At 48.1% G+C, this 23,057-nt stretch overlaps 1 protein-coding gene across 5 annotated transcripts in view; it reads right to left on the reverse strand.

Moving 5' to 3' along the window:
* The window catches only part of CHRM2 (cholinergic receptor muscarinic 2), a 367,212-nt gene that overhangs the window by 42,789 nt on the left and 301,366 nt on the right, over positions 1-23,057 (reverse strand). The window contains exon 1 of one of the 5 annotated variants that reach the window (XR_010179747.1): positions 14,789-14,878. The exons of 3 other annotated variants lie outside the window; for them this stretch is intronic. The gene's annotated coding sequence lies outside the window, so the exon portion shown is untranslated. Of the gene's footprint in view, positions 1-14,788; positions 14,879-23,057 lie in introns of those variants that run through there. One more of the 5 variants, XM_063929000.1, reaches the window with a different exon arrangement.

Genomic DNA, 23,057 nt, shown 5'->3' on the forward strand with positions numbered 1-23,057 from the left:
CAATCGGCGTACGAGGTTACATCCAGAAAATGTGGAGAAGATGATGTTCATTAAAATGAATTATAATCAATTCCTCCGCGGAGACATTGACCAGCAGCAATTGCCTCCACAAAGTACACAGGGAGCTGAGATGGTGGATTCCAGTGGGGACGAATTGATAATCTGTGAGGAGGGGGATGTACACGGTGATATATCGGAGGGTGAAGATGAGGTGGACATCTTGCCTCTGTAGAGCCAGTTTGTGCAAGGAGAGATTAATTGCTTCTTTTTTGGGGGGGGTCCAAACCAACCCGTCATATCAGTCACAGTCGTGTGGCAGACCCTGTCACTGAAATGATGGGTTGGTTAAAGTGTGCATGTCCTGTTTTGTTTATACAACATAAGGGTGGGTGGGAGGGCCCAAGGACAATTCCATCTTGCACCTCTTTTTTCTTTTCTTTTTCTTTGCATCATGTGCTGATTGGGGAGGGTTTTTTGGAAGGGACATCCTGCGTGACACTGCAGTGCCACTCCTAGATGGGCCCGGTGTTTGTGTCGGCCACTAGGGTCGCTAATCTTACTCACACAGTCAGCTACCTCATTGCGCCTCTTTTTTTCTTTGCGTCATGTGCTGTTTGGGGAGGGTTTTTTGGAAGGGACATCCTGCGTGACACTGCAGTGCCACTCCTAGATGGGCCCGGTGTTTGTGTCGGCCACTAGGGTCGCTAATCTTACTCACACAGCTACCTCATTGCGCCTCTTTTTTTCTTTGCGTCATGTGCTGTTTGGGGAGGGTTTTTTGGAAGGGCCATCCTGCGTGACACTGCAGTGCCACTCCTAGATGGGCCCGGTGTTTGTGTCGGCCACTAGGGTCGCTAATCTTACTCACACAGCTACCTCATTGCGCCTCTTTTTTTCTTTGCGTCATGTGCTGTTTGGGGAGGGTTTTTTGGAAGGGACATCCTGCGTGACACTGCAGTGCCACTCCTAGATGGGCCCGGTGTTTGTGTCGGCCACTAGGGTCGCTTATCTTACTCACACAGCGACCTCGGTGCAAATTTTAGGACTAAAAATAATATTGTGAGGTGTGAGGTATTCAGAATAGACTGAAAATGAGTGTAAATTATGGTTTTTGAGGTTAATAATACTTTGGGATCAAAATGACCCCCAAATTCTATGATTTAAGCTGTTTTTTAGTGTTTTTTGAAAAAAACACCCGAATCCAAAACACACCCGAATCCGACAAAAAAAATTCGGTGAGGTTTTGCCAAAACGCGTTCGAACCCAAAACACGGCCGCGGAACCGAACCCAAAACCAAAACACAAAACCCGAAAAATTTCAGGCGCTCATCTCTAGTAATTACTGGACTAATTAAGCTAATTTGAAACTTTCAATTGCCTAATTAGTCACTGGGGAGGAACCTTAACCCTAAAATAAAGCGCCCTACACACTGGGCGACGGCAGCAATTTGGACGATGAACGATCTGAATGATGATCGTTATCGTCCAAATTGTTCTCCATTGCAAAACGACGGGAAACCAACGATGAACGACCTCGGGGAAGCGCATCGTTCATCGTTGGTGCCTACACACTAAACGATATGAACGATATATTGCTCATTCGTTTCTGAGCGATATCGTTCATATCGCCCGCCACCAGCACCCAGTGCGTAGGGCGCTTAAGGATTTTCCCTACCATCTCTCATCCTCAGGGAGGTGCGAATGGAAAAATGCGCGATTACTCTGCCTGGGTCACTGCGAGTTTCTAATTGGGTTGCAAATGAATTTGCAGAAAAAATGACAACTCGCACCTCGCATTCTGCAATTCGCACCTCACATTCTGCAACTCGCACCTCGCATTCTGCAACTCGCACCTCGCATTCTGCAATTCGCACCTCACATTCTGCAACTCGCACCTCGCATTCTGCAACTCGCACCTCACATTCTGCAACTCGCACCTCGCATTCTGCAATTCGCACCTCACATTCTGCAACTCGCACCTCGCATTCTGCAACTCGCACCTCACATTCTGCAACTCGCACCTCATATTCTGAAACATTTCTGCAACTCGCACCTCGCATTCTGCAACTCGCACCTCGCATTCTGCAACTCGCACCTCACATTCTGCAACTCACACCTCACATTCTGTAACTCGCACCTCGCATTCTGCAACTCACACCTCTCATTCTGCAACTCGCACGTCACATTTTGCAACTCAACTCGTACCTCACATTCTGCAACTCAACTCGTACCTCACATTCTGCAACTCGCACCTCACATTCTGAAACTCAATTCGTACCTCACATTCTGCAACTCGCACCTCACATTCTGTAACTCGCAGCTCGCATTCTGCAACTCGCACCTCTCATTCTGCAACTCGCACCTCACATTCTGAAACTCAATTCGTACCTCACATTCTGCAACTCGCACCTCACATTCTGCAACTCGTACCTCACATTCTGCAACTCGCACCTTACATTCTGAAACTCAATTCGTACCTCACATTCTGCAACTCGCACCTCACATTCTGCAACTCGCACCTCACATTCTGCAACTCGCACGTCACATTCTGCAACTCACACGTCACATTCTGCAACTCAACTCGTACCTCACATTCTGCAACTCGCACCTCACATTCTGAAACTCAATTCGTACCTCACATTCTGCAACTCGCACCTCACATTCTGCAACTCACACCTCACATTCTGCAACTCACACCTCACATTCTGCAACTCACACCTCGCATTCTGCAACTCACACCTCACATTCTGCAACTCGCACGTCACATTCTGCAACTCAACTCGTACCTCACATTCTGCAACTCACACCTCACATTCTGCAACTCACACCTCACATTCTGCAACTCGCACCTCTCATTCTGCAACTCGCCCGTCACATTCTGCAACTCAACTCGTACCTCACATTCTGGAACTCGCACCTCGCATTCTGCAACTCGCACCTCTCATTCTGCCACTCGCACGTCACATTCTGCAACTCAACTCGTACCTCACATTCTGCAACTCACACCTCACATTCTGCAACTCAACTCGTACCTCACATTCTGCAACTCGCACCTCACATTCTGCAACTCGCACCTCACATTCTGCAACTCACACCTCACATTCTGCAACTCGCACCTCACATTCTGAAACTCAACTCGTACCTCACATTCTGGAACTCGCACCTCGCATTCTGCAACTCACACCTCTCATTCTGCCACTCGCACGTCACATTCTGCAACTCAACTCGTACCTCACATTCTGCAACTCGCACCTCACATTCTGAAACTCAACTCGTACCTCACATTCTGCAACTCGCACCTCGCATTCTGCAACTCACACCTCACATTCTGCAACTCAACTCGTACCTCACATTCTGCAACTCGCACCTCACATTCTGCAACTCGCACCTCACATTCTGCAACTCACACCTCACATTCTGCAACTCGCACCTCACATTCTGAAACTCAACTCGTACCTCACATTCTGCAACTCGCACCTCACATTCTGCAACTCGCACCTCACATTCTGCAACTCGCACCTCACATTCTGAAACTCAACTCGTACCTCACATTCTGCAACTCGCACCTCACATTCTGCAACTCGCACCTCACATTCTGCAACTCGCACCTCATATTCTGCAACTCGCACCTCTCATTCTGCAACTCGCACGTCACATTCTGCAACTCAACTCGTACCTCACATTCTGCAACTCGTACCTCGCATTCTGCAACTCGCACCTCGCATTCTGCAACTTGCACCTCGCATTCTGCAATTCGCACCTCACACCTGGTTGGATTGAACCCAGAGAGGGGATATAATATGTCAGTATTAAACTGTGCAAGGATAATACCAGGAACCCGTGTGAATAACAAAAATATTTACAAAAGTTGATCATAGTCTGCAATTAATAACTGTAATAATAATAGGCATAATAGCAACACAAATATTATTAGAATTTTAATTATTATTATTGTTATTATTATTATGTATAACATAAGGTGCTAAAGGAATTTCCAATCTGTGGTTTCTTTTTATATATATTTTTTTTAGTCTCTTTTTTTTTCTCTACTTGCTGCAGGTCTCACATTGTGTCGTGCGGAATTATTTCCAGGACATACAGTATATTATTCTGCTAAACCCCCAGCAATCACATCGGAATACTAATGCTGACTCCAGCCTCAGAATGAAATGTGGATCTGTACAAATGATAGCTGTGGAATACTGATTAGCAGTGATCCTCCTCTAGTGGTCGTCACGAGCAACAGCAGCACCAGTAACACACTTCTGTTATCATTCCAAAATTGCTAAAACCATTTAATACCAGTACTGTATTACAGATCAGCAGTTAGTGGCAGGAGATGTCCTGTAACAGAATATGGGGTCTATTCAAGAAGCAGTGGAGAAGTTGCCCATGGTAACCAATCAGCTACTCTGTATAATTGTAAAGTATGCAAATTATGAATGTTACGTCAATGCTGATTGGTTGCCATGGACAACTTATCCACTGGCTCACTTCTCCACTCTTTTCACTGCTTCATGAATAGACCCCTACAGTATGTTATCACAGTGATGTAGGCTGTAAAGGGAGATATATGGCTTTGATTGCTTATTGTATTCACTGTCCCTGGATGAGGTGATCACTGATCACTTTCCCCACAGTTATCACAGACTTGTGCCATGGCATCACCTGAAGTGGGCCCTTTGCTTACACACAGTGGAGACAGCCATTTTGTGGGTGGCCTGAACCAATATTCAACCTGCAGTGTCATAAACATTGGCTCAGCCCACAAAATGTCTGCCTTCACAGTGTGTAGTGTTATTATGATGAGTCCATTTCATACCTCCCAACTTTGTTGTTTTGTGGAGCGCGCGCTCCCGAAAAAGGGATGTGGCCTATGAAAAGGGGGCATGGCTTCGCGGGAGGACCGCGATCGCGAGCCACGCCCCCGTTTTCGTCACTGAGGGGGCATGCCCAGTGCTCTGTGAGCCGCTGGCATGCTCCCTCTCCCTCTGACTCCACTGAATAGACGCTGTGCGCATGCGCACAGCGTCTATTCACCGCTGCTCTGCTAAGCAGAGCAGCGATTGACTGACCCCCCCTACCGTGGGACACTGTGGCCCGCGGGTGGGACAGCGGGACAGTCCCCAAAAAACGGGACTGTCCCGCGAAAATCGGGACAGTTGGGAGGTATGTCATTTTACATAACACATCTCCAAGCAGTGATTATTTCCTTATTTTAATTCACTAAGTATTCACATAATAAAACATGCACCATGTGCTATTTAAAATGTCTTATTATTAAACAAGCATGCCTATTCTCCCAGAATATCCGTGAGACTCAGGGGTAAATTTACTAAAGGTTCTAAAAATGAAAAGTGGTGATGTTGCCCATAGCAGCCAATCATATTTTGTCTATCATTTTCTAGGATGCAATAGGGAAATGATAGACAGAATCCGATTGGTTGCTATGGGCAACATCACTTTTCATTATTAGAACCCTAAGTAAATTTACTCCTCAGACTTACGCCCTTATTTATCAATGAGTGAAAAATGTCACTGTGAGTGATAAATTGCACCAGCCAATCATCCCCTAACTCTCATTTTTCAAACAGTCTATAACATGGCAGTTAGGAGCTGATTGGCTGGTGTAAGTTATCACTCACAGTGAAATGTATCACTCATTGATAAATAAGGGCATTAGAGAGTCCTCCTGGGCTCTCTGGAGAATAAGCTACCCCCATGGCCTGCTGCAGGCACTGTCAACGCTGCTTGGTGTGGGACAAATGCAGCTTTGCCTAGCAGGCAGCCAGTGAGAGCTGTGAGGGGAGAAAGGGGGTGGGGCTAGACACACAGCCTTAGAGCATTATATAATAGATACTATTACCCTGCAGAACAGCACAGATTAAACATCTAAAACACCATATGAGGAATATGTATTATCCAAACAAATAGTTGTGTAAAGGTTGCATTTCATTTTTCGTGCTTGAAAAATCATCTAGTTTCCCTGAGGATTTACAAAGGTTCCACATGAAACGCGTAGTGAAGCTCACGTCTCTGCCCAGCTACAAGTGTCTCAGTCCCAGCAGTATGAAAGGATTACAAGATTATTTCCGCAATCATTATGGAAGTCTCTACTGTATCTCGCACAAACGGGAGCCAATATTGAGCTCACAAGTGGATACATATTCAGCTCTATAATGCGTGTTTCAGAGATACTGTATTGCACAAAGATTGTTGTATTGATTTTAGAACAAAGATGTTCTCAATTTAACCTCCCTGACCTTTTGCCCATGCTTGTTTATAAGGATTGATCTTACCCTACGCAGGAGAATGCAGTCTTTATTCCCTTGTTCCCATATACAGTACGTAGCTTCTAAGCAATAATTTAGGCGGATGTATTTTCTACACTCTACTGGATACAGTGTGCAGCGTGCGGAGTTTATGCCATTTAGCATAGCGCCAAATACAGATGTTGGTTCTGCGCATTCCCATTTCAAAAAAAATATGGATGGGAGTATGTAGATTAGCTGTAATCTGATGCCTGCTTGCAACTGGTGCAGTGGGGCAGGCGAGGGAAGGGGCGTACTTACATAGACCAAATTTAGTCAGGTCATGTTTGCATAATTGCAAGCAGATTGAAGGGGATGTGTGTAATATACACTGTACACTGTATATGCCTGCCAAAGTCTGACTGATTGCGGCTGTCAGTAATCTGATGATGCAATACCTAATCACCCCTGATTGTGGTTTCCCCTCGGAAGCTGGGTGTTGTTGTTTTTTTTTTTTGCCAGCTCATGAACATATTGTGGGGGAGATGTATCAAGCCTTGGAGAGAGCTAAAGTGCCAGCCAATCAGTTCCTACCTATCATTTTTCAAACACAGCCTGTAACATGGCAGCTGGGAGCTGATTGGCTAGTACTTTATCACTGTCTACTTTATCTCTCTCCAAGTTTTGATATCTCTCCCCCTGTATGATTTTGTATGTTTAATATACAAGGCATTTATCTGCTATATTCCGTAAGGTTTTTCTTTATATTGTATTATCTTTTTTCTCTTATGACATTGTAATTGTCAATGTGTATTTCACTGATTACAAATGTTTTATAACATGGGTGTCCTGTATATGTGTGACACTAACCTTGCGCATATGATACAGGTGCAGACCGGCAGGCACGTTGAGAGTTGTGCGCTGTCGCATACACACATACCATTGTGTATTTGGTACATCTACCAGTTTGAATACAAACCATACTTACCTACATTGTATTTTTCCTCTCCGGGAGAAGCCCGGAGAGGAGACGCTGCAGGTGTCTTGGGGGCCGGGCCGGACTGTGACATCACTAAGCCCCGTCCCCCGCATCGGGAAATGCCGCTATTCGCGGGTCCGCGTGAAGGGGGCGGGGCTAAAACGATGCAATTTGCGTCATTTTAACCCCTTCTCCACCTGACGTACCCGCGAATGCGTGAGGTTATCTCTCCATCCTGCTCGCATCACTAGGGTGCGAGCAGGATGCGGGAGACCTGCCCACTCTTCCGGGGGTGCGGAGGGTTACCCCCCCCAAAAAAGGGAGCCTCCCGCAGCTTCCGGGAGAGTAGGTAAGTATGATACAAACTCAGTATCAACCTTTATATGGGATGCGGGTAGCATAGCGGCAGTTGGGATGATGACGGTCATGTGATACTGCGGCCCGCGGGTGGGACAGCGGGATAGTCCCCAAAAAAGGGACTGTCCTGCGAAAATCAGGACTGTTGGGAGGTATGCATTACATACAAATGATGGATCTAAATGATATTCATTCCACAAAAGCAACATTTGATCGTAAAATATCGGTGTTTTACAATGTCGCGGTTACCGGCATTTGTATAGCTGGGGGCGAGGTCATGATGACAAGATTGAGTTGGAATCTCATTATCAAGCCGCCAGGACCTTTCCGGGCAGTGTTGGACTGGGGCATGTAGGGCCCACCGGGGGAATGCAGTGGTAGGGACCCATGTTAGGGGTGTGGCCAGTCTGCATAGGGGATGTGGCCTAACACCTAATTGGTTTGACTAACCATTAGAGAGTGCAACGTCTGGGCCCCTTCATTAATATATAAGTAAATTCAGCTGCTGCATGATAATGTACCAGATTAATAACAGCAATGTACTGTAGACAATACACCATAGTACAGTATAAGGTAACATATGTATAATGTATAATTCAAGTGCACAGTCTGGAACCTAATCCTTAGAGCAGGAAGAGGGCCCCCAGGCAGTGGGGCCCACCGGTGGATTCTCCTGTACCCCTGTGAGTCAGTCCAAGCCTGTTTCCGGGTGTCCGGGAGAGTAATAAAGCATGCACTGAACAGCATTTACGAGGGGGGCAGTGTTCACATTGAATAGCATTTAGGGGGACATTTACTAAGCAGTGATAAGAGTGGAGAAGTGAGCCAGTGGAGAAGTTGCCCATGGCAACCAATCAGCACTGAAGTAACATCTAGAATTTGCATACTATAAAATTATACAGAGCTGCTGATTGGTTGATGGGGCAACTTCTCCACTGGCTCACTTCTCCACTCTTATCACTGCTTAGTAAATGCCCCCCTCAGTTCACTGATGATACCACGTACAGCAGATAAACTTCACGGCCAAAAGTATGCGACCACCCGAACATCACAAGCGTACTGAATGTGCTTGTGGAACATCTCCTTCCAAAATCATGGGCAGGGCTGCCATGAGATCTGCTGGGCGCTGGTATAGGTGGCATAGCCAAATTTGTATGGGCGTGCCTATGCCCCATTGGGAATGCCAGTGTCCGCTACAGAAATTGTGCGCCATGACATCCCTGGAGCATGGATACTTTGTATCCGCACCCCCACCCGGGTCCCCTGACCCTGGGCAAAATAATCCCCCATCCTACAATAAGTGCTGTCAATTACTCCTTGTGAGCAGAGCCGGCCCTAGGCATAGGCAACCTAGGCAAATGCCTAAGGACACAAGCAGCTTCTGCTGATTAAAATGATATGTGGCATGCCTATATTCTGTGTGTGCGACTGCGGCTCTATCTGTATATGAAATGCATTACTAATGTGCGGCATTATGTGTATAAGGTGTACTACAGGCGTAACGTATAGAAAGGGCACTACTGTGTGGTCTAATGTGAATAAAGAGCAATAGGGTGGTGTAATGTGAATAAAGAGCAATATGTGTGGTGTAATGTGAATAAGGGGCACTACTGTGTGGTCTATTGTGAATAAAGAGCAATATGTGTGGTGTAATGTGAATAAAGGGCACTACTGTGAGGAGTAATGTGGTACTGATGTGACGTGAATAAGAGACACTATTGTATGATATAATGTGAATAAAGTAGCACTACTGTGTGGCGTAATTTCAACTGGGGGTATTATAGTGTGGCCATGCCCCTTCCCAGCAAGAACACGCCCCGTTTTGGGCTGCGCACCGAATGTGCACACTGTTCCTATTTAAAATATAGGGGGTAGGCGCACCAAAATGAGGACTGCTCTGGGTGAGGGGTGATGGTGCTGGGAAAGGGGTGCAGGGTCAGAGTCGGAACCAGCGTCTGTGCAAGGGGGCATCAGCCTAAATCTTGCCTAGGGCATCATATTGGTTAGGGCCGGCTCTGCTTGTGAGGATACCTCCGGCTGAGAAATGATGAGCTAGGGCCAGATGTACTAAGCCTTAAAAAGTGATAAAGCGGAGAGTGATGAAGTACCAGCCAATCAGCTCCTAATGGTCATTTTTTTAAACAGGACCTGTGACGTGGCAGTTAGGAGCTTAGTACATCTAGCCCCTAGAGAGATATAAAAATGTAAAAAAAAATATTTCCTCATGTTCCCATTCGCTGCTCGTGGGAATGAAAGTTTGGTGGAAGCCAGTTCCATTTGTACATCAGCACAGCGTATATATAAAAGGTGCAATGGATGGGTGTCAGATGGTAATGTTGGCCCCTGGAATGAATGCATCACTTGCTCTTTATCTGTGGTCCTGACATGCAGCGCAGTGAGCCGAGATAGTTAATTCCTGTACATATTATCAGATATATACTGTGCCGCGGTGCTGAGTGCTACTCTGCCTGAGAAAGGACATATGCCAGATCAGGGAATGGGCTTTAGAGAAGCGTTATATATTTTTAGATCTCTAGCCTGAAGGGGAAGCCGTCTCGTATTATCACAGTGTTTGCAGACGTCTAGTGACAGAGCATGGAGCTGTTGCAATAGACCGCACCACACTGCATCCTGCCACGGAACGCCGATGTGCACTGGTCCGTCTGATAAACCCAACAGACAGGCCGCAGTTGGTAACAATGGGAAGAAGTCTCCTGAGATTAAGGAGTGTAACACTGAGTTTTAGCAAGTTGTATTTCACCTGAGGGGAAATGACGCTCTGCGGTTTGTCACAGCCCTTAATGGATCACCCAGTAATTATTCATAGTTCTGGACAGAAGAAATTTTTAAAAATCATGACAGCTAAAGATGTTGTACAAAGTGGGCCGTGGATCAGGCACGTCTGTCAAAGCCGCAATTCGGTTTCTCCAAAGAAAATAAACAATAGGAAGCGACTTCGAGAAATGTGCGTCTTCCAACTGATTACCACTTGCGATTCCAAATATCCCTTTAACGGAAAACTTCAGTCAGCGAGCGACTTTCTGTCAGCCCCTCCCAAAATCTAGGATCCTAGTCTTCTCTGGCTAGAGTATGTGATCACTGTACACCGGGACCCGAGCAGGAGAAGCGAGTACAGGGAACTGGGAAGCTGAGAGGGTCCACAGAAAGAACAGTGGGCAGAGACAGGGGGGCACAGTGCAATGGGGCAGAAATGGAGCAGGGGCACCAAGAGAGGGGGGGGGGAGCCAGTACTAATCCCCTTCCCCCTTGCCTGTCAGTGGCAGCACAGCAACCCGTGTCCACAGCCCAGCACACAGAAGCTGTGGGTAAAGGGAGACTGCTGCCGCAATGATCACCCCCGCTTCCAAACTGCCCCTGGCTGAGGGCACACAGCTGTCATATACTGCTTCCCCAGTCATCCACTGTCTCCCTGTCACCACTGCCTATTTCCATCACCCTTTGCCTCTCTCCCACTGCCTCTCCCTCTCACCTACTGCCTCACTCTCTACCTCTCCCCTGTGTCGTTATATTTTCATTGCCCTCTCTCTCCTGCCACCCTCTGCCTCTCCAAGGCATAACCCTCTCCCCGACATACGGATACGGCATTCCCAAGTGAGTCCAGGCTCCTTGTTGCAAGGCCATGCCCTTGTTGTGAGACCACACCCACTTTTCCAGGAGCACCCTTTCCTTCGGAGTGTGCAAAATAACCACTGTCCCTAGTCCCCTGTCATGGTTTAATATGACCCAACAGCCATTTTGTGGGCTGAAGCCATACTAATGTAGATACTACTTCAGCTCACAAAATGGCTGCCTCAGTTGTATGTAGACCACAGGTATAGCCAGGACACAAAATGGCTGCCTCTACTATAACTCCCAACTTTTCCTGATGTAGAATTGCAAGATAAATGGTCATAGTCAGCAGTAATGGGGCTTGGCCATGAACATAACGTTCGCTACAGTAGATGAGTGAGGCACCTGTTTTCCGTTGCTCTGCTAATGCCTCATAAGACAGACTGTTACAGAACTCCTGACCTTCTGTTTGCCCACAAATATGTAAATAACTTCATAAGAGGGTGCTGATTCCCAAACCACGCTCTAACAAGGTTTCTTATATTAAAAATGAAAATTAATGTGAAAATCAATGAGAGTCGACAAGTGTTTTGAGAAATATGAACGGCTCTCCTGACATGGAGTCATAGGGGTTATTGATAGAAGAGTGAAATTTTTTTTGCAATTATTAAATCAAGTCAATGATTCATGAGGCATGAAGGAGACCGCCGAGGCCTGAAACAGCTTGATTTAGTCATCTAGCTACAAAGAAATGGCAAATGTATTTTCATAATGCCTGTGCCAACACCATAATGAGCCCCCAGACACAGTCCAAATCCTCATTTCTGGCCTAAAAATGCTAGAAAAACAGGTGGCAATGGAATCTTGTAAGGAATGGCTGCAATATGTATTTACAATAAGAAGAGTGACATCACTGAGGAATGACGCGCCACACAGTGTAGGCAGCCATATTGGGTGAGGAAATAACATTCACCAGAATTTGGCCTATACTTTTACCATAGAATTTTATGTCACACAGATGAGGGCCCTGTTTGAAGTAGGTGGCAAAGGGAGCCCCCTGCTGGTCCCTGTCATGGCGGGAGCATTGCATTAGTGGCCCAATGACAGGGAAAGGAGGCAGCCAGGGCGGACATTGGGCATCCAGTCTACTCGTGGCATAATACAAATGCCACCTCCATCCTCTAGGCAGGATTTCTACAGGAACTCTACATATAAAAATGTACAAAGTAGATATGACAAACGTTAAAAAATCCAGTATAATTAATATATATATATATATATATATATATATATATATATATTTCAACACTTTCTATTTGTCACTCTATATATAAGCTACACCATGCAAAGGCCGAATCCCCCTTCCTGTGTAGGGTGAAGGGGAAATAAAACCCTTACATTTACCCCCATAAGTGTCTTTTGGCAGCACCCTAGAAGCAGCGGCGTTTCTAGAGAGGAGGGGACCCGTGTGTGGGCCCCCTCCTCTCCTGTAGCCGTCTACAGTGCACGCGCAGGACTCTGAAAAATGGCCGCTGCGCCATTTTTCCGAAGTCCTGCGCATGTGCTGTAGACTCTGGCACTGTGCCAGAGTCTCTAGTGCTCAGTTCGCTAGCAGCGGCAGTGACGGCTACAGGGGAGGAGGGGGCCCACACACAGTCGCCGATGGACGGCGGAAAGGTAAGTATAGAAGAAAAGGGTGCAGTGTGGGCCCCCTCTGGACTCAGGGGCCCGTGTGCACCGCACACACTGCACCCATTATAGATACGCCAGTGCCTAGAAGATTGAGTAATTGGTGGAATACAGATGTGCCCTCAGTGGATGAAGTCAGGATCTGATTAGTCAGGATACCAACAGAATATCAACAACCAGATACCGATGGTCAGAATCCCGACACATCCCAGAGATAGGTACTGGCTCTGGGGCACTGGCGTATTTACAGTGTGTGCGGTGCAAGGGGGTCCCACACACGTCGGCAGCAGTTTCTCTAAGCAAATCTCCGGTAAATGTCGCGGCAGCCAATTTTCCAGAGATTTGCGCATGCGCACGAGACTTTGGGACAGCGCTAGTGTTCCCTAGTGACCAGAGTCTACAGCACTGCCAGCTAAAGAGCAGGGGGCCCAAACGGAGTCTGCACACGGGTCTCCTCCTCTCTAGAAGCGCCCCTGCCCTGGGGTTAAGGTCAGGTACGAGGCGGTGGGTCAGGGTAACATACCTCCCAACTGTCCCGATTTTCGGACATTGTCCCGCTGTCCCTCCCGCGGGTCGCAGTGTCCCGCGGGGGCGGGGAGGGGGCAGTTGGGGAGGCTTTGATCACCCGCTGCTCTGCAAAGCAGCAAGTGATCTCTGAATATGAATAGATGTTGTGCGCACACGCACAGCATCTATTCAATGCTGAGAGGGGAGCAGGGGGCTGCCCAGCTGCTCGGGGAGCGCTGGGCACGCCCCCAAAATGCCTAAAAACGGGTCCGTGATGCTCAACCATGCCCACTCTGCAGAGGCCACGCCCTATAACATCAAGCCACGTCCGACTCCTTTTTCGGGGCGCACGGCTACACCGCGCAAGCGTCCCGACCCTATTATCTACAAAGTTGGGAGGTATGGGGTTAAGCTACAGGGCTGGAGATGGTTTAGGTTAGGCATGCGGGAGCGGGGGGAGGGGGAGTGTTAGGGCTAGACTGTGGGAGGGGACGTTTAGGGTTAGGCTGCGGAAGGGGGAGGTTAGGGTTACGCTACGCGGGGTTAGGGTTAAGGTTCCTGGAGGGGAAGGTTAGGGTTAGACTGCGGGAGAGAACGGTTAGGGTTAGGCTGGGGAAGGAGAAAGTTAGGGTTAGACTACGCGGGGTTAGCGTTAAGGTTCCTGGAGGGGAAGGTTAGGGTTAGGCTGCGGGAGAGAACGGTTAGGGTTAAGCTGCGGAAGGGGGAGGTTAGGGTTCCAAAAAGACACCCGGCACTAGTAAAGTCGTACTGGACCTGCCAGCTCACCCGTGTCAGGTGTTTTGCGTCACATGGCTAGCTGTATGAGGATACATCTGTATTTATCAAAATACAGAGATGTATTAACCTTTCATAGCGACAAACCCTAATAGTGCACAAAGAAATGGGACAACTGGAAAAACTCACGTAAAACGAAATAAATGTTCTAGCAGACGGGACGCAGGAGAGAATAAATACAGGTTCGCAGAGATTACTGTGCTTTTGTGTGAGGATTATCAAGTACAGTTATTATTATTGGTTTATTATGACAACTTGTTCCAGCAAATGACATGCACCCCACATGCACAAGATGTTTAAGGTAGCGCACTCCCACTTTCACACTGGTGCATATGGCAGATATTAATAAAAGGGAAGGAAGGCGCATTTACATAACCCAACTGCATAGAAATTAGAAAGACGGCAATAACACATCCTTGTGAACAATTAATCCCTGATTTTTTTTAATTAATATTTTTCTGTGGCACAAAAGTATATTTTTATTATTATTTTACCTCTAATAAAAGTACTACATTATTATATCTTTTTATAGAATATTCTACTTTATAACATTGCCAAGCAATTACCCGTCTTGCACTATCTGCTATGAAATGATTATAAAATGACCTGACACATTATCATTACCCTTGTACTTAGTTACCTCAGCTGAAGACGTTTCCGCGAATCTGCGGCACTCGCTGCTTCTCTGCGAACGAGTGATTATAGTTTTTTCAGTACAGCTGCTGATTTTGATGGTTTTGGTACTAGACGGAGTCACTGAACTTATATAAACTCCGAAGAGGCAGCAAAAGGTCAGTTTTGTCAATTATTGTAGATTATTGCAACATTAGGTCAAAAGGCCGACTCAGATCTCTGCCTCATGTGCAGCAGGTTTAGTATTACCTTTCGGCCACTAGGGGGCACAGGATGTTAGTTACAAAGCATAGGTGCAGCTTCTGATTGGTCTAGTCTAGTGCAAGGCAAACTAATGAAAGCAAGTATTTGATTGGATGCTGTGAGTTGCCGTACTGTTGCAATACTAGACCTGCGTTAGTGAACAGCTTCTATAGCAGAGGTTTCCAATCCTTGGTCCTCAAGGCACCCTAACTGTCCACGTTTTAAGTATATCCATGCTTGGCCACAGGTCACTTATACCCCTTTTACACTCGCAGGAAAGTTCATTCCCGGGAATGTGTCCCGGTATATTTGCCGGGACACATTCCTGGGAATGACCCTTTCACATTAGCGGTCTGACCCGGCATATTGCCGGGTCAGTGACGTCACCGCTGAGTCTCCCAGAGGCGGTGCTTGGAGATAATCTTCTCCAAGCACCGCCTCCTCCTATGAAGAGAACGGGTGCCGGGTCGCCTTGACCCGGTATACCCGTTTACACTGGCAGCTTCCCGGGACGGTCCCGGGTTCAACCCTGCTTTAGACCTGGGATGAAATCCCGGGATGCTCGTCCCGGGAAATTGTCCCTGTACCCATTTACACTGAGAAAAATCCCGGGATGATGCGCGTTCACGTGCAATATCCCGGGATTTTTCTGCGAGTGTAAAAGGGGTATTAATTAGTACATCAGTCAATATGATTTAACTATCTGTGCTGCGCCACTGATATCTTTTAAACCTGAAGTGTTAAGGGTCTATATTTACTAAGCCTTGGACGGAAATAAAGTGGACAGAGATTAAGTCCCAGCCAATCAGCTCCTAACTGCTATGTTACAGGCTGTGTTTGTCAAATGACAGTTAGGAGCTGATTGGCTGGTACTTTTATCTCCGTCCAAGGCTTAGTAAATAAGGGTGAAATGAAACCGAGTTTGGGAACTACTGTTCTATAGTGTTTTTCACTGGGCTCTTGCAAGTGCAGGAGGCATATTGATGCAGTTCTGTTATCGTGACTCCACCCATTTGACAAATGATGTCTACTCCCCCCAAAAATAGATTCCCTCTCACCAATGCAGCCTCTGCAGAACTGACAGCTAACACCACCTGCAGATCCTTCAAACACTGACAATAAAAGCTTTTCTGGAGACGGGCGGACTTGAAAAATTGACGTTGCCATAGAGGACATAGGAACAGCGGTTTTCTTAGAGGATGTAGTTATAATGCCGGCTGTCGATATCCCGGCGTTCAGTAGCCTGACGCCGGAATCTTGACAGCCGACATATTGCCGGCAGTCAGGATGGCGACACCCCCCCCCTCCCCCGTAATTCCCACTCAGTTGGTGGGTCCACGCCACCAACCGAGTGGGAACAGAACCTGTGGCGAGCGGTATACCGGCAGGTGGGATGCCGCTGTCGGTATACTGATATCTCATACGTTACCTCTTTAATACATTTGGCCCATACTGAAAAAAAACAAAAAACATACATAAAGTGCTTTTTTTTTATACATATTTTTTGGAGGGAAAACAGTTGATAGGACCGTCAGTCTCAAATTAGTGAACGAATCTCCCACTATATGTTCTTCTTAGTTAATAAAACATGAGACGATTGCCATACGCAGAGCATTTCTGGTAAAATTAGGCTCTTATCTTACCCTTTTCCACCTCACGGCCTCTATCAGCCTGTATGTACAGTATGAACATCTTCCAATCCTACTACCTGGCTCCACTTGGAAGTGACCCACGTGCAGTGGTGAAAGTATGGCAGTACGGGGTGGTATGGCATTTCATTAAGAAATTAGTAGCTGCTATGCTGTACCGCTCGACCCCAATGCCGCCGTCGGGACACAGTTTGTTATGTTTTTGTGTCTGACACAGGGGAGGGGGTTCAGTAGTGATGGGAGGCTGGAGAGACGAGGCACGAGGCTGGAGAGACACAAAGAGCAGGAGGCTGGAGAGACAGGGGCACCAACAGCTCTGCTGGGCCCCGGTATTGGGAGGGGGCATGGCCAATACAGGTAGGTGTGGCCAGTCCCCCTCCTCAGAAAATCTGCAAAATAAAAAGCTATGTGCGTCTGTGAAGTGGTCACGCACACCGCATAGGGGGGTGCCGGTAAAGGGTTTGGTGGGCCGGAGGCTGCGGGGCTGGTGTGACCGTGGAAGAGAGAGGACTAACTGATTCTGCCTCTCGCCCAGCACCCGGCAACACGTCCTATCTCTGCATGCCCAAAATGCCTAATGTCTGCAACGGAAAAGGATAAGGGGGGCATCAGGGTCCGGACCACTGCCGGGCCCCTCCAGCCATCCTGGGCCCAGTAAAAGAGTACCTGCTCCTCCCCTTCTTGACACCACTGTGGAGAGACATAAGGGGCAGGAGTCTGGACGGGATACAGGGGGCAGGAAGTCTCCTTGTATTTATTTCCTACGCCAACGAACATCTTCCAGACCAGGCGATCTCCTACATGAATAGTGAATACCGACACTGTCTGCCCAGGGAGGATCCGTTTCTTCTGAGGTTCCCCATTGCAGTGAAACCTTCATATACTGTAGGTAAGGTGTATTTGAAATAGAATGGAGAGGAATGTTCCTAGAATGACAAGAAACGGGTGGCGTGTCATGCTGACACTCCCCTGTTATGAGTGGCCATGCCCCTCGTGACGCGTGGCCACACCCACTTTTGTGCAACACGCTCATAGAGTACAAGTACATTGGTGTACTTGCACCAGTGCCCACGTGCACAAGCTTTGCCCAGTGCCCTCACAAACAGCACCCGTGAGGAACATTCATGAAGTATTACCACTATACAGTATGACACAGAAAGACAGATAGAGACAAGTTCCATGCGGCTGGGGATCGCTGTATGCTACAACTTGTCATTTGCGTCCGTCGGACTCAGAATAAGCCCCTACAGTGGGCGGGATGTACTAAGCGGAAAATGCGGTAAACCTCCTGTTTACCGCATTTTCCTGATGTACTAACCCACGTCCGGCAGGTCAGCACCGCTGCGGGGTACGCCAGCTTTAGTTGGCGATAGTCCATAGAAGCCTATGGGCTTCTTTCCGCGGCGCTGTGTGAGGGATCCGATCGGATCCCTCCCAGCATGCCCTGCGGCCGCCCCCGCCACCCCGCGCATGCGCAGACTGACTCCTGGGGCCGAATGCCGGAAGTCAGGCTGCCGCTGCGCATCGCGGAGGACAGCTCTTATCGGAAGAGCTGTCCTGCGCAATGCTGATCGCATATGTTAGTACATATGCGATCAGCATCGTGGCGCAGGGCGGCGATGTACATTAGTACATCCCGCCCAGTATGTGTTGCACTAGTTCGCTCTCATGTACATTGGAGACGCACAGTAATTGCCTTTATCCTAGTTGGCAACAAATATACATGACAAACTATAGATGAGGAGCAGTAAGATTCCATGCGTAGAGTAATCCGGCTGTTTTTCTGGACAGATATTGAGATATACGGCAAAAATGAATGTTAGGCTGAATTCGCCTTTAAGGCCCCGAGCGCTTTAACGCCGCGGTGAAGGGTAATATGTCAGCTGCGCTAAGCACAAACGCTTACGAGCTCGTTATGTCTCCGGTTCTCAGTGCTTGCAGGAATAAGCCAGACTTCTGTAGATTTCTCTATTTCTCAAAGATCAATTTAATTTAGTATGATCTGTGTTTGGAGCAGGGAGAGCCTGCCGGCGTTGTCTTTTACAGCGGTGCTCGCTGCTTTTCCCCGCAGCGCTGGCCGTAACTGGCTCTTCAGTCTCCCTAATCAATGGTAAAGCGCTCTACAGCTCTCCGCAAGCTGCGCGGTGCTGGCGCCACGAGAGGACCATGCAGAGAGATGAACGTGAGCGTCACCCCCTTCTGAGAAGGTTTCCTGTAACACCAATTCATGTTTGGTTGTTTGATGCCATGTAATGTTTATTTATGCCCATCCACCATCCTGCGGTTCTGCATTGCCAGCTGTCAGCACATTAAATAGAAGCTACTGGTGGGCACTTTATAACTAGCTGGTCAGGGGTGTGGATAATGGCATGGGAGGGTAACGTAGCTGTACAGTATGTTACACCATGTGATGTTTAGGAGTTTTTGTTCTGTACTGGATTTCAAGCAAAATGTGGCCATCAGAATAATACTCAAGTCTCAGGCTGCTGTGGGACTACACATCCCAGCATGCCCTACCACAGGACTGCATGCAGGGACAGACTGGGGCTGTGAAGCTGCCCTTGCATGTCACTGTGCAAGCACACACGACAAGGGGCCACGGCTCACAGGGCCCTGGTTGCATGCTACAACTGTGGTAGTGCTGCATCATCATGCAAGCTGGGATTTGTAGTGCCACAGATTGCTTACCCCTGTAATATACTCTCATACTTGCCTACTCTCCCAGAAGCTGCGGGAGGATCCTGTTATTTGGGGGTAGCCCCCCGCACCCCCCGGAAGAGTAGGCAGGTCTCCCGCATCCTGCTTCAATCCATACTTGCCTACTCTCCCGGAATGGCCGGGAGGCTCCCGAAAATCGGGTGACCCTCCCGGCCCCCCGGAAGAGCAGGCAAGTCTCCCGATTCGCGGGGTCCCCCTGCCCGTCTGCCCACTTAGTGTGTAAAGTGGGCGGTCCGGGCAGTTGATGACGCGATTCTTGCTGAATCGCGTCATCATAGCCACGCCCCCTGCAGTGTAATGCCGGTGATCGCGGCATTACAGAGTGGGGGCGTGGCTTAAATGAGGTGTCACAGTGACTCCGCCCCCATCCCGCCTCCGTCCCACACCCTCAGCCACGTCACAGCCTCCCCTGCCCGCCCTCTGAGCCGACCTGGCTCCTCTCTCCCGCAGAGAGCAGCCAGAATGTAGGTAAGCATGCTTCAATCCTAGTGATGCGGGGCAGGATGGAGAGATACTCTCCTGAGTTTGCGGGTCCGTGGAGTGGGGAAGGGGTTAAAATTACGCTTATCGTGTCATTTTAGCCCCACCCCCTTCCCGCGGACTCACGAATAGCTGCATTTTCCGGACTGATGTGGGGGCGGGGCTTGATGATGTCACAGCCCGCCTCCTGAAGTCTCCTGCAGCGTCTCCTCTACGGGCTTCTCCCGGAGAGGAGACATTCAAAGTAGGTAAGTATGAATATACTATAAAACACAGGCTTCAGTAACACATGCTTCAACATTTTGGTCCATGCAGTGTCCCAGTAATGTAATAGTACCAAGTGTTGGCCTCCCAGGGGTTAAGCAGCTATGGTGAGATTATTTTATCTGACCAGTATGATGAAACACAGTGATTATACATTCCATCACATACCAGCTTGCTTGTGAAAACAATCACTAGATAGACCCACTAAGTGCACAATCCGGAGCAATGCAGATAAAGCCTAGCACAAACTGGCTAACGCTGCACATTGTGACGGAGCAGTAATTTATCTCCAAAGTGGAATGGCTGCCCTTTTTCCATCAGCACATCGTGTAATGTCTCTGAATAAAGGGGGTAATTCAGACCTGAACGCTGCTGTGCGTCTACGCTCAGCGGGCGAACAGATCTGAACTGCACATGCATATGCACCGCAATGCGCAGGCGCGATGGACGGCTGCAAAGCAGATCGCCGGGCAGCGACGGGTTTGTGCAAAGGATCCATTCGCACAGGCGTTCGTAAGGAGATTGACAGGAAGAGGCCATCTGTGGGTGACTGACAACTGACCGTTTACAGGGAGTGTCTGGAAAAACGCAGGCGTGACCAAGCGTTTGCAGGGCGGGTGTCTAAAGTCAAATCCGGTCCCGGACAGGCTGATGTGATCGCAGTGGCTGAGTAAGTCCTGGGCTGCGCAGAGGCTGCACAAAATCTGTTTGTGCAGCTCTGCTACACATGCGATCGCACACTTGCATAGTGAAAATACACTCCCCTATGGGCGACGACTATCTGGAGTTTTAGCTATTTAAAACTTATTGCGTATTATGGGGGTCATTCCGAGTTGTTCGCCCATTGCCGATTTTCGCAACGGAGCGATTAAGGCAAAAATGCGCATGCGCATGGTTCGCAGTGCGCATGTGGGGGGTAATTCCAAGTTGATCGCAGCAGGAATTTAGTTAGCAATTGGGCAAAACCATGTGCACTGCAGGGGAGGCAGATTTAACATGTGCAGAGAGAGTTAGATTTGGGTGTGGTGTGTTCAATCTGCAATCTAATTTGCAGTGTAAAAATAAAGCAGCCAGTATTTACCCTGCACGGAAACAAAATAACCCACCCAAATCTAACTCTTTCTGCACATGTCATATCTGCCTCCCCTGCAGTGCACAATTGCTAACTAAGGGGGTCATTCCGAGTTGTTCGCTCGTTATTTTTTTGTCGCAACGGAGCGATTAGTCGCTAATGCGCATGCGCAATGTCCGCAGTGCGACTGCACCAAGTAAATTTGCTATGCAGTTAGGAATTTTACTCACGGCATTACGAGGTTTTTTCTTCGTTCTGGTGATCGTAATGTGATTGACAGGAAGTGGGTGTTTCTGGGCGGAAACTGGCCGTTTTATGGGTGTGTGCGAAAAAACGCTACCGTTTCTGGGAAAAACGCGGGAGTGGCTGGAGAAACGCTGGGTGTGTTTGTGACATCAAACCAGGAACGACAAGCACTGAACTGATCGCACTGGAAGAGTAAGTCTCGAGCTACTCAGAAACTGCACAGAGAAGTCTTTTCGCAATATTGCGAATCTTTCGTTCGCAATTTTGAGAAGCTAAGATTCACTCCCAGTAGGCGGCGGCTTAGCGTGTGCAAAGCTGCTAAAAGCAGCTTGCGAGCGAACAACTCGGAATGACCCCCTAAATTCCTGCTGCGATCAACTTGGAATTACCCCCGTGGTTAGTATTTTACCACAAAACTTGGTAGATTTACTCACGCCCGAACGAAGATTTTTCATCGTTGAAGTGATCGGAGTGTGATTGACAGGAAGTAGGTGTTTCTGGGCGGAAACTGACCGTTTTCTGGGAGTGTGTGGAAAAACGCAGGCATGCCAGGGAAAAACGCGGGAGTGTCTGGAGAAACGGGGGAGTGGCTGGCCGGACGCTGGGCGTGTGTGTGACGTCAAACCAGGAACGAAACAGCCTGAGCTGATCGCTATTTGTGAGTAGGTCTGGAGCTACTCAGAAACTGCTAAGAAATTTCTTTTCGCTATTCTGCCAATCTTTCGTTCGCAATTCTGCTAAGCTAAGATACACCCCCAGAGGGCGGCGGCCTAGCGTGTGCAATGCTGCTAAAAGCAGCTAGCGAGCGAACAACTCGGAATCACCCCCTATAAACGGTGCTCCAGCCAATCAACTCCCAACTGTCATGTGTTTGAAAAAATGACAGTTGGGAGCTGTTTGGCTGGAGCACCATTTATCATACGCAATGAGTTTTAAAAGGCTAAAACTTGTTGATAATTGGGCCCCTAAGTTGGGGTTCTTGTTTATTGAAAACCACTTGTAGCGCGGCACTTGCTGTAAAAAATCAGTACACTTGCGTACTTCCCGATGATCCAGTGTTTGGGACTGGGATGTGGGAGTAGCTATTCTGCAGTGGGTGGTGTGAATGTATAATGAGGGGGTGGGACTACATCATAAGGGTTGTGTTGTTACTGGTACAGACTAGAGATGAGCGGGTTCGGTTCCTCGGAATCCGAACCCGCCCGAACTTCATGTTTTTTTTCACGGGTCCGAGCGACTCGGATCTTCCCGCCTTGCTCGGTTAACCCGAGCGCGCCCGAACGTCATCATGACGCTGTCGGATTCTCGCGAGGCTCGGATTCTATCGCGAGACTCGGATTCTATATAAGGAGCCGCGCGTCGCCGCCATTTTCACTCGTGCATTGAGATTGATAGGGAGAGGACGTGTCTGGCGTCCTCTCCATTAGAATAGAGATAGATTAGATAGAGAGAGAGAGATTGTGCAGAGTCGCAGACAGAGTTAGTTTACCACAGTCAGTGACCAGTGCAGTTGCTAGTTAACTTTTATTTAATATAATATATCCGTTCACTTCTCTCTGCTATATCCGTTCTCTGCCTGAAAAAAAAAACGATACACAGCACAG

Source organism: Pseudophryne corroboree, chromosome 6, assembly GCF_028390025.1.
Source record: "Pseudophryne corroboree isolate aPseCor3 chromosome 6, aPseCor3.hap2, whole genome shotgun sequence".
In the NCBI taxonomy this organism is placed as follows: Eukaryota; Metazoa; Chordata; class Amphibia; order Anura; family Myobatrachidae; genus Pseudophryne; species Pseudophryne corroboree.